Source organism: Mustela lutreola, chromosome 1 (assembly GCF_030435805.1).
Source record: "Mustela lutreola isolate mMusLut2 chromosome 1, mMusLut2.pri, whole genome shotgun sequence".
Taxonomy (NCBI): Eukaryota; Metazoa; Chordata; class Mammalia; order Carnivora; family Mustelidae; genus Mustela; species Mustela lutreola.
The window spans coordinates 35,362,910-35,376,327 of record NC_081290.1 but is presented as its reverse complement, the minus strand read 5'-3'; the positions used below and the strand labels follow the sequence as shown (position 1 = coordinate 35,376,327).

The 13,418-nt window shown below is 41.5% G+C and overlaps 1 protein-coding gene, 1 long non-coding RNA gene and 1 other non-coding gene across 4 annotated transcripts in view; 2 read left to right on the top strand and 1 right to left on the bottom strand.

Moving 5' to 3' along the window:
• Nucleotides 1-7,557, bottom strand: part of SMIM14 (small integral membrane protein 14) — a 70,662-nt gene extending 63,105 nt beyond the window's left edge. The window contains exon 1 of one of the 2 annotated variants that reach the window (XM_059163228.1): nucleotides 7,352-7,557. The gene's annotated coding sequence lies outside the window, so the exon portion shown is untranslated. The remainder of the gene's footprint in view (nucleotides 1-7,351) is intronic. The other variant, XM_059163220.1, reaches the window with a different exon arrangement.
• The window catches only part of LOC131824773 (uncharacterized), a 58,855-nt gene continuing 51,585 nt past the window's right edge, over nucleotides 6,149-13,418 (top strand). The window contains exon 1 of the long non-coding RNA XR_009350980.1: nucleotides 6,149-6,929. This is a non-coding gene — a long non-coding RNA (uncharacterized LOC131824773). The remainder of the gene's footprint in view (nucleotides 6,930-13,418) is intronic.
• LOC131823010 (small nucleolar RNA SNORA67) lies at nucleotides 9,849-9,991 on the top strand. The gene has a single exon (XR_009350459.1). It is a non-coding gene; the product is annotated as a small nucleolar RNA SNORA67 (small nucleolar RNA).

The following is a 13,418-nucleotide window of genomic DNA, read 5'->3' as shown; positions in this document are numbered from 1 at the left end:
TTCTCCAAAACAAAAGCACTGAAGTTTAAAATGTTATAAACAAAATTTAAACCCTATTATATATTTTTTAATTGGGTATTAGTTTAGAACCAAGATTTTAATTTTTCAAAGAAATAAATTTTTTAAAGTAATACACATTTACAGTTTTAAAATTCAAATACAAAAAGGTAAAAAAAAAAAAAAAAAAAAGGCAAAGTAAAAGGTACTCGCCTCTCCTCTAAGGCAATGTCTATTAAAAACTCTCATGTAAATTTCCTAGTAAGTATAAGTACATGCATGTGGTATACACTTGTCAAGTTATGATTAAAGTCACTACATTTCAAATCACTAAAATGTCTTATATATAATTTTTTAAAAAATTATTAGACCGGTTACTCTAATTATTCAGAGCTGAGGGTAACTTTTAAGAGCCAATGTTCATCACAATATCATTTATAATGGCAAAAACTGGAAACTACATTCATGTTCAACATTAACTGAAAACCTCCAGTAATCAGTTTATTCAAAATATCTTCTAAAATGTAGCCAGTAAAGGGATGCCTGGCTGGCTCAGTCTGAAGAACATGTGACTCTTGATCTGGGAATCGTGAGTTCAAGCCCCACATTGGGTGTAGAGGTTACTAAAAAAATAAAGAAAACTTTCAAAAAAAATAATAAAATGTAGCCAGTATTTAGAAAGTTTCTAAGGCCATGGTAAAAAGCTCATTAAGTTAAACAAACAAACTAAAAACTAAAACAAAACAAAATGAAGACACAAGCTTATGTGGGTATTGTATCTCATTTACACCAAAGGTACATTTTAAATAAATAAATAAATAAATAAAACATTGGAAGAAAATACACATACAGAGTTAACTTCTGAATGAGATTATAGATTTTGTTGTTTTGGGCTTCATATACTACTATCTCTTGCAGCTTTTCAGTAACAAGGATGTCTTGTGTTAAGAGGGATGGATTAGAAATGCATATCCAAGGTGCCTGGGTGGCTCAGTGGGTTAAGCCTCTGCCTTCAGCTCAGGTCATGATCTCAGGATCCTGGGATCGAGCCCCGCATCAGGCTCTCTTCTCAGCAAAGAGCCTGCTTCCGTCTCTCTCTCTGCCTGCCTCTCTGCCTACTTGTGATCTCTCTCTCTCGCTGTGTCGAAAAAATTGAAAAAAAAAAAAATTTAAAAAAAGAAAAGAAATCCATATCCAGTTCAGGTTTAAATAGAACAAATCAATTCATGAAAGTAGTTCTACTAGTGTATTCTAACAGCTGGAACAAGTAGGTTTACTTATTATAACTTCTAGGATTCTGTAAGACAAAAGACTAGTCAATACCGTTACAACAAAGTCCAAGGTCAAGGGAAAATAGGGTTTGAATCTCAACAGTACCAGGTCCTTTATCCTGGGCAATTTACCTAACTCACCAGAACCTGTTTCCTCTTTTCCGTGTAAATTAGGGATAACAATCTGATTTAGAGGACTGATGTGACAGGTAAACATAAAGTATGCAAAGGAACTCAAGGGACTGGTAAATATCACCATAAATAGTAAATGCCATTATTACAGATATTCAACCAGTTAACTGTATTTTAATTTCAAACTCAAAATAATTTTCAGCCACTTTTCAAAATGGCTTTGAAAGTACCCACAATGCCCTTTACACAGATGCAAAATCTACTCCTATGTGCCCAACTACAGAAACAATTATTCACATGGTTTTAGTATTTATTATGTAGACCAAAGCATGAATATACACATAAATATAAACCTATAGTAGTTAACAGTCTCAGAAGTTTTATGATTTTTTTTTATTTTTTTTAAAGATTTTATTTATTTATTTGACAGAGAGAGAAGTCACAAGTAGGCAGAGAGGCAGGCAGAGAGAGAGGAGGAAGCAGGCTCCCCGCTGAGCAGAGCGCCTGATGCGGGGCTTGATCCCAGGACCCTGAGATCATGGCCTGAGCCAAAGGCAGAGGCTTAACCCACCTAGCCACCCAGGTGCCCCTATGATTTTTTTTTAAAGATTTATTTATCTGAATGAGCAAGTGAAAGCGAGCAGCCAAGAGGGACAGGGAGAGGGAGAAGCAGACTCCCCCCTGGTCTATCCCAGGACCCCAGGATCATGACCTGAGCCTAAAGCAGATGCTTACCTGACTGAGCCCCACCCAGGTGCCCCAGAAGTTTTGTAATCTTAAAAAAAATCCTAATATAAGCCAAAATATAACAAAGAACAGTTGGGAGTGCTAAACTTTTTGCAGAACCTTTACACTCCATATACTAATAGAGCACTATTTGTCAGTACCAACTTAGACAATTTAGTATCTTATATTGAGGTTTTGTTCTAAGTCCTATTAAATTATATGGGAAAAGATCACAAATAATTCTTTTCAGCAATGTACCATCTTTTACAAGCATAGATTAAAGTTGTGATCTTTGTTCATTTATTCCATCAGCAAGCCTACTGATTATCTAATTGGTCCTCTCTGACCTCATGGGCCTCCCAACGAAATAGGCCAGATAGCCACCGACAATTAAATACAAAAGGTGAAGTGATGGGAGCAGACATATGGCTATTTACAGAAGCCTGAGGTGGGCAAGGACAGAGCTTGGGTAAAGGTCTTGTGCGACCTGAGCCTCCAAAGATAACAACCAGGTTTAAAAACTGGGAAGAGACTAAAGACACATAGTATTTCTCTAGATTAAGTTCCCCACCTTAAGAAAAAACCAACACACCAAACAAATTTAAAAATTTTTTTAACTCATTTGGAAAGGGGTCTTCCAGTGAGAAATCTATTCAGTTTACGATGATCAAGTAATAGTCCCAAGTAGTAAATCACCCAACTTAATGGAGAAAATGCAGGAAAAATTCAAATGACTATACAAGCAGACAGAAAGTGACAGGTTTCTGGTGTGTGGAACACAAGGTAATGCACAGAAAGGAGAAAACACTTCAAATACTTAAAATTTAAGCCTGATAGGCACTCAATACAACAAAGCAGGAAGACCTAGGAGTGTTTGCAGAGGTCATCTTCTGCAACTTTGCCTGTGAAACTTCAGTTAAAAAGCCCAACAAAACAACGGACTTCATTAAGGACTGGATTGGAAATGGGACAGAATACACTATCTCACCCTTAACAAAAACATGGCCTTTCAAACCAAAGTACTGTGTACAGTTCTAAACTCTAGTTCAGAGGCAGTCAAGTACAATGATTAACAGACGTATTCAAACCCAACTTTCTGCCACTTACTATGTCACAGTTCCTTCACTTGTAAAATGGGAGTAGAACTACCTGAGTTGTTCTGCAATTAAATGAAAAAACATGTAATTTTTTAGCATAATACCTAACATATAAGAGTGTTCCCCAAAATGGTAGCTATCATTACTACTATAAAGCATGAAGTAATCTCCCAGAGAAAAGCCATTACAATATCAAGAGACATTCTTAAACAGTGATATGCATTAAAATCACCTCAAGGGCTTGTTGAAAATGCATATTCCTAGGACCCATTCCTCTCAGGGATTAATTCTACAAGTCTAAAGCAGAATGTGGGGGGAATAAAAAATTAAACATAAAAATAAAACATAAGGTGGCACCTGGGTGGCTCAGTGGGTTAAGCCTCTGCCTTCGGCTCAGGTCATGATCCCAGGGTCCTGGGATCGAGCCCAGCATTGGGCTTTCTGCTCAGCAGGGAACCTGCTTCCCTTCCTCTCTCTGCCTGCCTCTCTGCCTACTTGTGATCCCAGTCTGCCAAATAAATAAATAAAATCTTAAAAAAAAAAACAAGAACATAAAATAGAATGTGGCCATTCTCTAACCCAAACATCAAGTAAGAGAATCAAGGTACTATCCTATTTAAAGGAAAAAAAAAAAAAAAAAGGCTAAAAAACGAGGGTTCTTCCATTCAAAGAACTAATCTAAAACAGTATGTTCAAGAGGAATACACACCGGCTCAGCAAGTTCATTCATTCAACTAACATTCACTGAGTTCCTACAGTGAAAAGGATAGACAAGGTCCTCATTCTCTCAGATGAATTTCTAGTATAGGAAACAGAATATATAAATAAGGAAATTCCAGATAGTACAAAATGTTATGAAAATAAGAGAATGGAGAGATAATTAGGGAGTAATCTTCTCAAAGAAACATCTGGGGGCACCTGGGCAGCTCAGTCATTAAAGTGGCTGCCTTCCGCGCAGTTCATGATCCCAGAGTCCTGGGACTGAGCCCCACATCGGGCTCCCTATTCAGTAAGAAGCCTGCTTCTCCCTCTCCCACTCCCCCTGCTGTGTTCCCTTTCTCTCTGTATCTCTCTGTCAAATAAATAAATAAATTCTTTTAAAAAAAGAAAAAAAACATCTGAACTGAGACTTGAATGACATGATAGAATCAGCCACAGCAAGATCTGGAGAATACTGAAGCCACAGGGCACAGCAAGTGTAAATGCCCTAAGGCAGGAACAAGCCTGGCAAGTTCCAGCAACAGTGCCAGTAGGGCTGGAAAACAGGAAGAAACTGACGTGGCCAGGCTCCCGGATACTAATCTAAGCAGAGGGATATATGGTGAGTTAAGGGAAGGAGGCAGGGCCAGAACATGTAGTGTGGATTTTATTCTGAACATGATGGAAGGGTTTCCAAAAAAAAGGGTAACATAATCTGATTTACACTTTAACGGATCTCTTAGGCTGTGGTAAGGGGAATGCACCACAAAAAGACAAAGTGGAGGTTAGGAGACCAGGAGGTTAATACAGTATGCCAGGTAAGAGATCATGAGAGCTGGCAAAAGTGGAAGCAGTAGCAAAGGGAAGTAGTAGCCAAATTTAGAATACATATATTAAACACTATAATTAAATGCAAATCAGAGAAAAAGAACTAAGTTGCAAAATAAGTAGTAAGCATCTGGGACTCATTATCCAAGAGATACAGAATAAAAATTGAGATTTAAGGTATATTTATGACTAAGGAACGTGAATGGGTTAATAGCATATTTAGGATACTTCCTAATAAATATTTATCCTCTGAAGTTGAGGTGAAGGGGACATTTCCTTTCTTTTGGCACCACCAAGAAGGCACTGGGCTAAACAGGCATACATCCAACACCCTTAAGTTTGATTCATAAAGTAAAATCTTTCAGGACCTTACTGACAGAGGCCTGGCCAGGTGGTCAGCATCTGGAGCATAGTGTAACTATGGAACAGATCTAATGCTTTACCTGAATCAAATCACTAAATCAGTAAAACCCTTTTAAACTTTCTATCGTCAGCTTAGGCTATTCTGTCCCTGCTCTCCCATGAGTTAAACAAGAAAACATTACAGTGACACACAATGCACGTTAACTTCTTAATGTTATCAAAGAAGTCTGGGAGGAAATCTTTTAAAACCACGATTTTAGAGACGCCTGGGTGACTCAGTCCGTTAAGAGTCTGGCTAGGGTCATGATCCCTCCTGGGATTAGTCCCTATCGGGCTCCTTGGTCCGCGGGGAGCCTGCTTCTTCCTCTGCCTCTCCCCACTGCTCATTCCCTTTCTCTCTCTCTCTCAAATAAATAAATCTTTAAAAAAAACAATAAAACAATTATTTTAATCATTATGATTTTGCAAACACATAGTGAATATACCCTAAAATTTAAGGCCCAAAAGTCCCTCTCCACCAAAACATAAATTCTCACTCCAAAGTACTACCATGTAGGAAGAACAGGTTACAGAAAGCATATGCAGTATAATATCACTTTTGTGTAAAATGTGTAACTGCAAAAAAGAAGTCTGGAAGGATATAAATCACTGCCAACATTTTGATCATCTCTGGATGGCAGGATTATCAAGGACTTATTTTCTTCCTTTTTCCTTATTAACTGTAATAATTCTCCAATTATAAACTATTTCATGTAAGCCAGAATATTCAGTTCACATTACATAAAAGGTTAAAAAAAAAAACCCACTTCAAGGCAACCTAATTTCATTTATCCAAATCAGCAGGATTCTAGCTATGTTATTAAGGAAAAAGATCTCAACTGCACACACAGCACACAGGAGAAAAAAATTTGTTAAGAGGCCCATGATCTACCACACAAGGAAACACCCTTCAAGGAAGTGGTCTAAATGCCTAAGTACTCTTCCTGAATTTCATAAGGTGCAATCAATTAGCACATACTTCTGCTGTTCTTTCTTGCCATTTACCAAAGAAACACCTCAACCAGTTAGTTCTCTGGGGACCAAATAAAGGGGGGGGGGTCCCAAGTTAGGGCGAAAAGGAGGTTTGGCCCTCTGGTCTCCTTTGTACTGTCCAGGGGTGCGGAGGGCGGCAGGGCTTGAAGCAGGCTACACCAGAGGAATCTGCGTGGCAGATCACCTGAAGTGGAAGGGAACACAAGCTTTCTACAATCTCCACTGAACTGGGCCGTGAAACCACCTCCTAAATCTCAAGGCTAAAACACCTGAAAGGGCTTGTGTATGTAGAGCTGCCAACGGTTTCTGACAATAACACAAAAACTGGAAGGGCTCTTCAACAAACGCAGGTATTACAGGCGTGAGGCTCACTCGACTCGCGATGCAAAAACCAAGACACCTTCTCTTATTAGGGCCATACCTTCGATTCTGCAAACTAGGACAACTCAAAACACCATACTGACTTTCTACAGCCAACAAACATCATCTTGGCTAAAATCCAAAAACACGTAGAAGCAGCCACTTTGGAAAACTTTGGCTTTAAACGGCAACACTGGTCTTCAAGTGCTCCGGTAACCAGTTTACTGCACATTATGGCTTATAAAGGGTGCTACCTCTTTACTGTCAGCTCTGGTTCCACTTACTGAACAAGAAATAAGGAATACTTTCAATTCGCACAATAAGGACTAAAAAAGCTCCCGCTTTCTGGAAGGCAGCTTTCCTGTCTCGTCAATCCCAACAAAGGACGCATCCTAATGAATTCATCAAACCTAGAGAAAGAGAGGTAAATGATACAGTGTGGATTTCAGGGTTTGTGGGTTCTTCCTTCCAGCTACGACTCTCTTCTTTTTACTCCATTATACGCCTCCACCCGAGCTGACGGTCTTGCCCTAAAAATAAAACCACCCGTGGCTACCGTCCACTTTCCTGCTAAGCCCCGACTCTGGTTTCCTGCAGAGAAAGCCAAATCGCAGGCTCTCTGCCTCGCTCTTCGCCGGGGGGGGGGGGCTCGGCAGCAGCGGGCTTCTCCCGGTGCAGAGTCACCAGACGGGCCGGAGAACCACGGAGCCCGAGGAGCCAGCCCCGCTCTGCCGCAGCCGCCGCAGTCCCCAAGAGCCTGAGGAGCCCCCAAGAAAATCAGGGTGAGAATCAGGGTGAGGGGAGGGTGGGCCGGCAAACGGCGGTGGTCGAGGGGGAGACACTCACCCGCCCAGACAACAACCGACGGGGCGGGGAGGATGGGGGCCGGGACCAAGGCTCGGCAGAAAGACCGCCTGAAGCTTCCGGAACGCTGCGGCTGCTCGGGATGCCGCGGCCGCTGCTGCTCCTGGCCGCTGGCTTCCTCCCCTCCTCTGTTTTGATTCGATTGACCACGTCACTCTAAGCCACGAGACCCGGATCTGCCGGCTCCCGCGGGCGGCGGCGCAACAGATTGCAGCGACTCGAGACCCCAGCGGCCCGCCTGCGGAGCATGCGCGCGCCCTGCGCCTGCCCAGTGCGTCGGGGTAGGCGGGGCGGGCGCGCTCGCTACGGGCGCGAGCCGCACGCTATTCGTGGGGGCGCAGAGCGCGGGGGTTGCAGTTCCGGTTGGGAGGGGTGGGGCCGAGCTCGTCCAAGTGGAGAGGGCGAGGCCCCGCGACGGTTGAACTGGCCCGCGTAACCTCGGTTTCGTCTTTGGTGAACAATGTCCTTTGCTGTGCGGCTCCCTTTGCGTGGTTTGCTGGCTCTCTCTGACCCGAGCCCTTAGAATAGCGAGGGGAGAAGCAGAGGTGGGCGCAAGTTCGTGTCTGCTAAGAAAGGGTACCTCTGTAGAGTCGTGGGGTTTTTGTGTTGGTGTGTGTGGTGTAGTGTTTGGTTTTTGGTTTGGTTATTTGGGGGGGAAGGGGCTGGGGATTTTTTTTGGCTCACTTAGGCCCGGGTGAAAATTGGAGATGAGAATTTAGTTCGATGCACAGAAGTATGTCAAATGTAGCAGTTATTGAACCCTTTTACCCGACCTAACGTTTTTGCACCCGGAAAGCTATCTAAAATCAAGCTCAAGAGAAATATTAAAGGGAATATGTCACCAACCGTGGCTTGCTGCTCGGGAGATGGGGAATGGGCAGGGGGGAAGCTCTGTTGGACAGCAGCCCTTAGCCTTTGTTGCCAGAATAAGGATACTATTTGGGGAGTAAAAACCTCACTTCTTTGGGAACTAGTTTGGTCCTTCCTCCACCCCCATTCTGGCCTTCCTAGTATCCCAGCTAAACCTTTGGTGCTCTGGAAATTTCCTAGAATGGCAAAACCTAGGGCTACTCTGTTTTAGGTCCATAAATGAACAAACTTTAATTAGAACAGGACCAGTGGCAAAATAAAAGCGAAAGTTCCAAACAGGTTTCACAGAGGCATATCCTCCACCTGTCTTGCAGAAGAGGTGAAAGTTAGCCGTAAAAAACTGCCTTTCACTGTGACTTGGCCGTTTTACCTCTCTGAATTTCTACCCAGCCACTCTAAATCCTCTCGCCTGAGTCACCTTCAGCAAGTTAGTAGTATAGTCTGCAAGATCTTTTTAATGCAGGCGGGTATTGCACACAGATAAAGATTTCTAGAAAATTAAAAGTTTTTGGTAAAACTCAAAGTGTTTCTTCGTTAATTTACAGATTACCAGTAAGTAGAAGTCAAACTTCTTGGCCTTACTCTGCCATCTTTAACTCTGTTTCCTCAAAGTTACAGAGCTTGAGGTGGGATCTAATGCCCTAATGAAGTTCATGTACTGATACTATATAGCAGAGGGTTTTTAATGTGTGGAACTTTAATTGTGGAACAGAAAGTCTTAAATGCTTAGGTGCACTCATGTGCACAGATGTGTTTGAGAACATTGTTTAAAACAACAGAATGTCACAAAACTAGAATTGGACAGGTTGTTGCAAAATTATCAATACCTGCTTTATGAACTATATTACAGGAAAGTTAAGATGTTAGGATCCTTGGTAGGCAGCTTCCAAGGTAACCTCCAGTGATTCTCACCTCTAGAAATGTAGTCCCCCTCCAGCCCTTTGAATCAGTACTGGTCCCATCCATAGAATACAGCTGAAGGTGTGTGACTTCTGAGGCTAGGTCATAAAGGCACTGATTGCAGCTTTCCACTTCATTCTTTTGGATTGCTTGCATTGGGGGAAGCTAGTATACACACACCTCCACTCAAACAACTCTGTAAAGGGACCACGTGGAGAGGAACAAGAGCCTCTACCAACAGCCTCACCAACTTGCCAGCCATGTGAGGGAACTGCTTTGACTGGGCTGATCTTGTAACCTTAGCCAAGCATTGGATGACTGCATCCCTGCCCACCATCCTCTTGCAATCCATGAGAGAGAAAGGGCCAGCTTTATTCCCAGACAGTGATACGGGGTCTTACATGGTTTATGCCCAATGGTAAAGCTCAACATTTCTAAACTTTAATCAATAGAAAGACAAAATGTGTGTGATTCTATACATAAAGTAATTTGAAGAATAACATAGAATTCCTACCACAGTACCCAGAACATAGTAGATACTGAATAAATACTTCTTAAATTATCTTTTATTTATTGGGGGGGGGGGGTAACAAAGCAAGATTTGAGTGATAGTAAATCAAAGTTTCTTGACAGTACAAAGCCCCCAAAGAGGTAGAGGACCCAAAAAAGTTACCCAATAAATAATTTTCTTAAAGATGTATCCATTTTAATCCAAGCTGATTCGCTCTCCAGGGGGCCTGCTCATGCCTCTCTTCAGGAAAGCAGCAACTTGGAAGAAAATCTGGCATGCCTGAGGTTGCTGGGGGAGAGGGCATGTCTGTTTCCTTTGACTTCCTTTGGCTGCCTACACTCAACTCCAGTCCCTTCTGGCTCAATTGTGTCCCCTCCTCGAGCTCATGCTGTCGTGTTCTCTCCCCTGACCTAGGCCAGAGGCATTGATGTGCAGCAGGTTTTTTTAATCATCAACTATGACCTTCCCACGAGCAGGGAAAACTATATCAACAGAATTGGTCAGTGGATGATTTGGCCATAAGGGTGTGGCTATTAACATGGTGACAGAAAAAAACAAGAGGACTCTTTGAGACATCAAGACCTTCTACAACACCTCCATTGAGGAGATGCCACTCAATGTCACTGACCTCATCTGAGGAGCTGTCCTGCTACCTAGCCCCACCCAGGGTTCAGTCTGGGGGACTGAAGAGGAGCAGGAGGGGGAAGGGAAGGGAACCAAGGGATGGACATCTTGTCATTTTTTTCTTTGAATAAATGTCACTTTTTGAGGCAAAAGAAGGAACCGTGAAAAAAAAGATTTATCTATTTTAGAGAGACCATGTGTACAAATGCATGAGTCAGGGGAGGGGCAGAGGGAGAGACTCTTAATGAGGATTCCCTGCTGAACCCAGTGCTCAAGGCAGGGCTCAATCTCAGGACCCATGAGATCATGACCTGAGCAGAAACCAGGAGTCTGATACTCGACTGAGCCACCCAGATGCCCGTGGACACACAAAATTAAAAGACACAACATTTGGAAAATACTGGGAATAAATACTGATAAAGGAGTAATACCATAATATATGAAGAACTCATACATATCCATACAGAAGAAATTAATGCCACTAATACTTGTATAGGTATAGAGTATGAACACAAAAAGAGTTGAGATACAAAAAAATACAAATAACTAATACTTGAAAATCTTCAATCTCGTCAAAATGCAAATTAAGGTGTGCTTGGGTGGCTCAGTCAGTTAAATATCCAACTCTTTTTTTTTTTTTTTTTTAAAGATTTTTATTTATTTATTTGAGAGAGAGACAGTGAGAGAGAACATGAGCGAGGAGAAGGTCAGAGGGAGAAGCAGACTCCCCATGGAGCTGGGAGCCTGATGTGGGACTCGATCCCGGGACTCCAGGATCATGACCTGAGCCGAAGGCAGTCGTCCAACCAACTGAGCCACCCAGGCGCCCTAAATATCCAACTCTTGATCTCAACTCCGGGTCTTGATCTCAGGGTCATGAGTTCAAGCGCCACATTGGACTCCATGCTGCGTGTGGACCCTACTCTAAATAAATAAATACATAAGTAAATGCAAATTAAAGTAAATTTCCTTTGTAAACTACTACTTTATAGAGATTCTTAGATTTTTTATTTTTAAGCAATCTCTCCACCCAACATGGGGCTCAAAATTCACAACTCTGGGGTGCCTGGGTGGCTCAGTGGGTTAGATCTCTGCCTTCGGCTTGGGTCAGGGGCTCAATCCCAGGACCCCGGGATCATGACCTGAGCCGAAGGCAGAGGCTTAACCCACTGAGCCACCCAGGTACCCCTTAAAATAGATTTTTAAAAAGTTAACCACGTTTTATATAATGGAGAAAAAAAATCAAGAAATCATCTAAACATATAATGGTAATGGAATGGATGAATATGTTAAATTATGTGCTAGGGATTAACAAACTTGAAAGTTTCTTCCCTTTCTGAACCTGACCCTACTTTGATTCTTGATCTAGAAGAAGAAAGTGTTTTCAAATAATATATGCTTTCTATATTCATAAAAGCATTCTGGAAGATATTCCTAAAACTACTGACATTGGTTACTGGGGGCAAGGAGCGCAGGTGAAGAGGAGTAGGTGATGAGAGACTTCCTTATGACTTTTTACACTTTTGTATGGTTTGAATTTTTACATATCCTTGCATTTGTTTTGTGATGAAAAAATTATTAATATTTAAAAAAATATTTTATTTATTTATTTGACAGAGATCACAAGTAGGCAGAGAGAAGGGGGGAAGCCGAGCAGAGTCTAGTGCGGAACTTGGTCCCAGGACCTGAGATCATGACCTGAGCTAAAGGCATTGTCTTAACCCACTGAGCCACTCAGATGCCCCAATTATTAATATTTTTTTACCTTTTTTTGTGGTTGTATCAAGCTGCCTGTTTCTATACAGGCTGCCATAACAGAATACCACAGACTAGATGGCTCAAACAACAGAAATTTATTTTCTCAAAGTTCTGGTGGTAGGAAATCCAAGATTGAGGTGTCCACAGGGTTGGTTTCTGGTGAGATCTCTCCTTCTGGCTTATAAATGACACATGGCCTTTCTTCTGTGCCAGGCCCTCCTAACGTCTCTTCTTATAAGGACGCTAATGCTGTTGAATTAGGGCTTACCCTTATGACCTCATTTAACTTTAATTACTTCCTTATAGGCCCTCTCTCCAAATATAGTCACATTGAGTGTTAGGGCTTCAATATATGAATCTGAAGAGACATAATTTAATCCAAAAGAATGGTTTTGTGTGTGTGTGTGTGTGTGTGTGTGTGTGTGTATGCACATATACAGATGTATATATACACACAAATATACAGATATATATATCATGAAATTTACCATTCTAACCATCTTTGAGAATATAGTTCTATGGCATTAAATACATTCATGTTGTGCAAAAATCACCAACATCTATTTTCAGAACTTTTTCTTCTTTCCCAATTAAGACTCTATGCCTGTTAAACACTAATTTCCCATCCTCCCTTCTTCCAGTCCCTGGCAAACACCATTCTATTTTCTGTCTCTGTAAATTTGACTACACTTGGAAATTCATAAAAATAAATCACAGAGGGTGCTTGGCTGGCTCAGTCCAGAAGAACATGTAACTTTTGCTCTTAGGGTCATGCATTCGATCCCTATGTTGGGTATAGAGATTACTTTTAAAAGGCTTAAAAAAAATGAATGAATCATACAATATTTGTCCTTTTGTGACTGATTTATTTCACTTAGCATAATTTCTTTTTTAAAGATTTATTTATGTGGGGGACATGGAGGAAGAAAGAGTCTTAAGGAGACTCCACAGGACATGAGGCTCAGTTTCACAACCCTGAGATCATGACCTGAGCCAAAACCGAGAGTCCGATGCTTAAACTGATTGGACCACCCAGGCACCCCTCATTGAGCATAATTTAAAGTTATCCATGTAGCATATAGCAGGATTTCTTTCCTTTTTAAGGCTGAATAATGTTCCATTGAGTGTGTTTGCCATGTTTTATTTATTTGTTCATCCATTGACAAAAACTTGGGTTGCTTCCACCTTTTGGCTTATTGTAAAACTTCCATGAATATGGGAGTACAAATATCTATTCAAGTCACTGCTTTTTCATTCTTTTAGACATACACCCTGAAGTGAAATTGCTGGATCCTATGTTTGAGGAACCATCATACTGTTATCCACAATAGCTGTACCATTTTACATTCCCACCAGCAGCGCATGAGGCTTCCGATTTCTTCACAT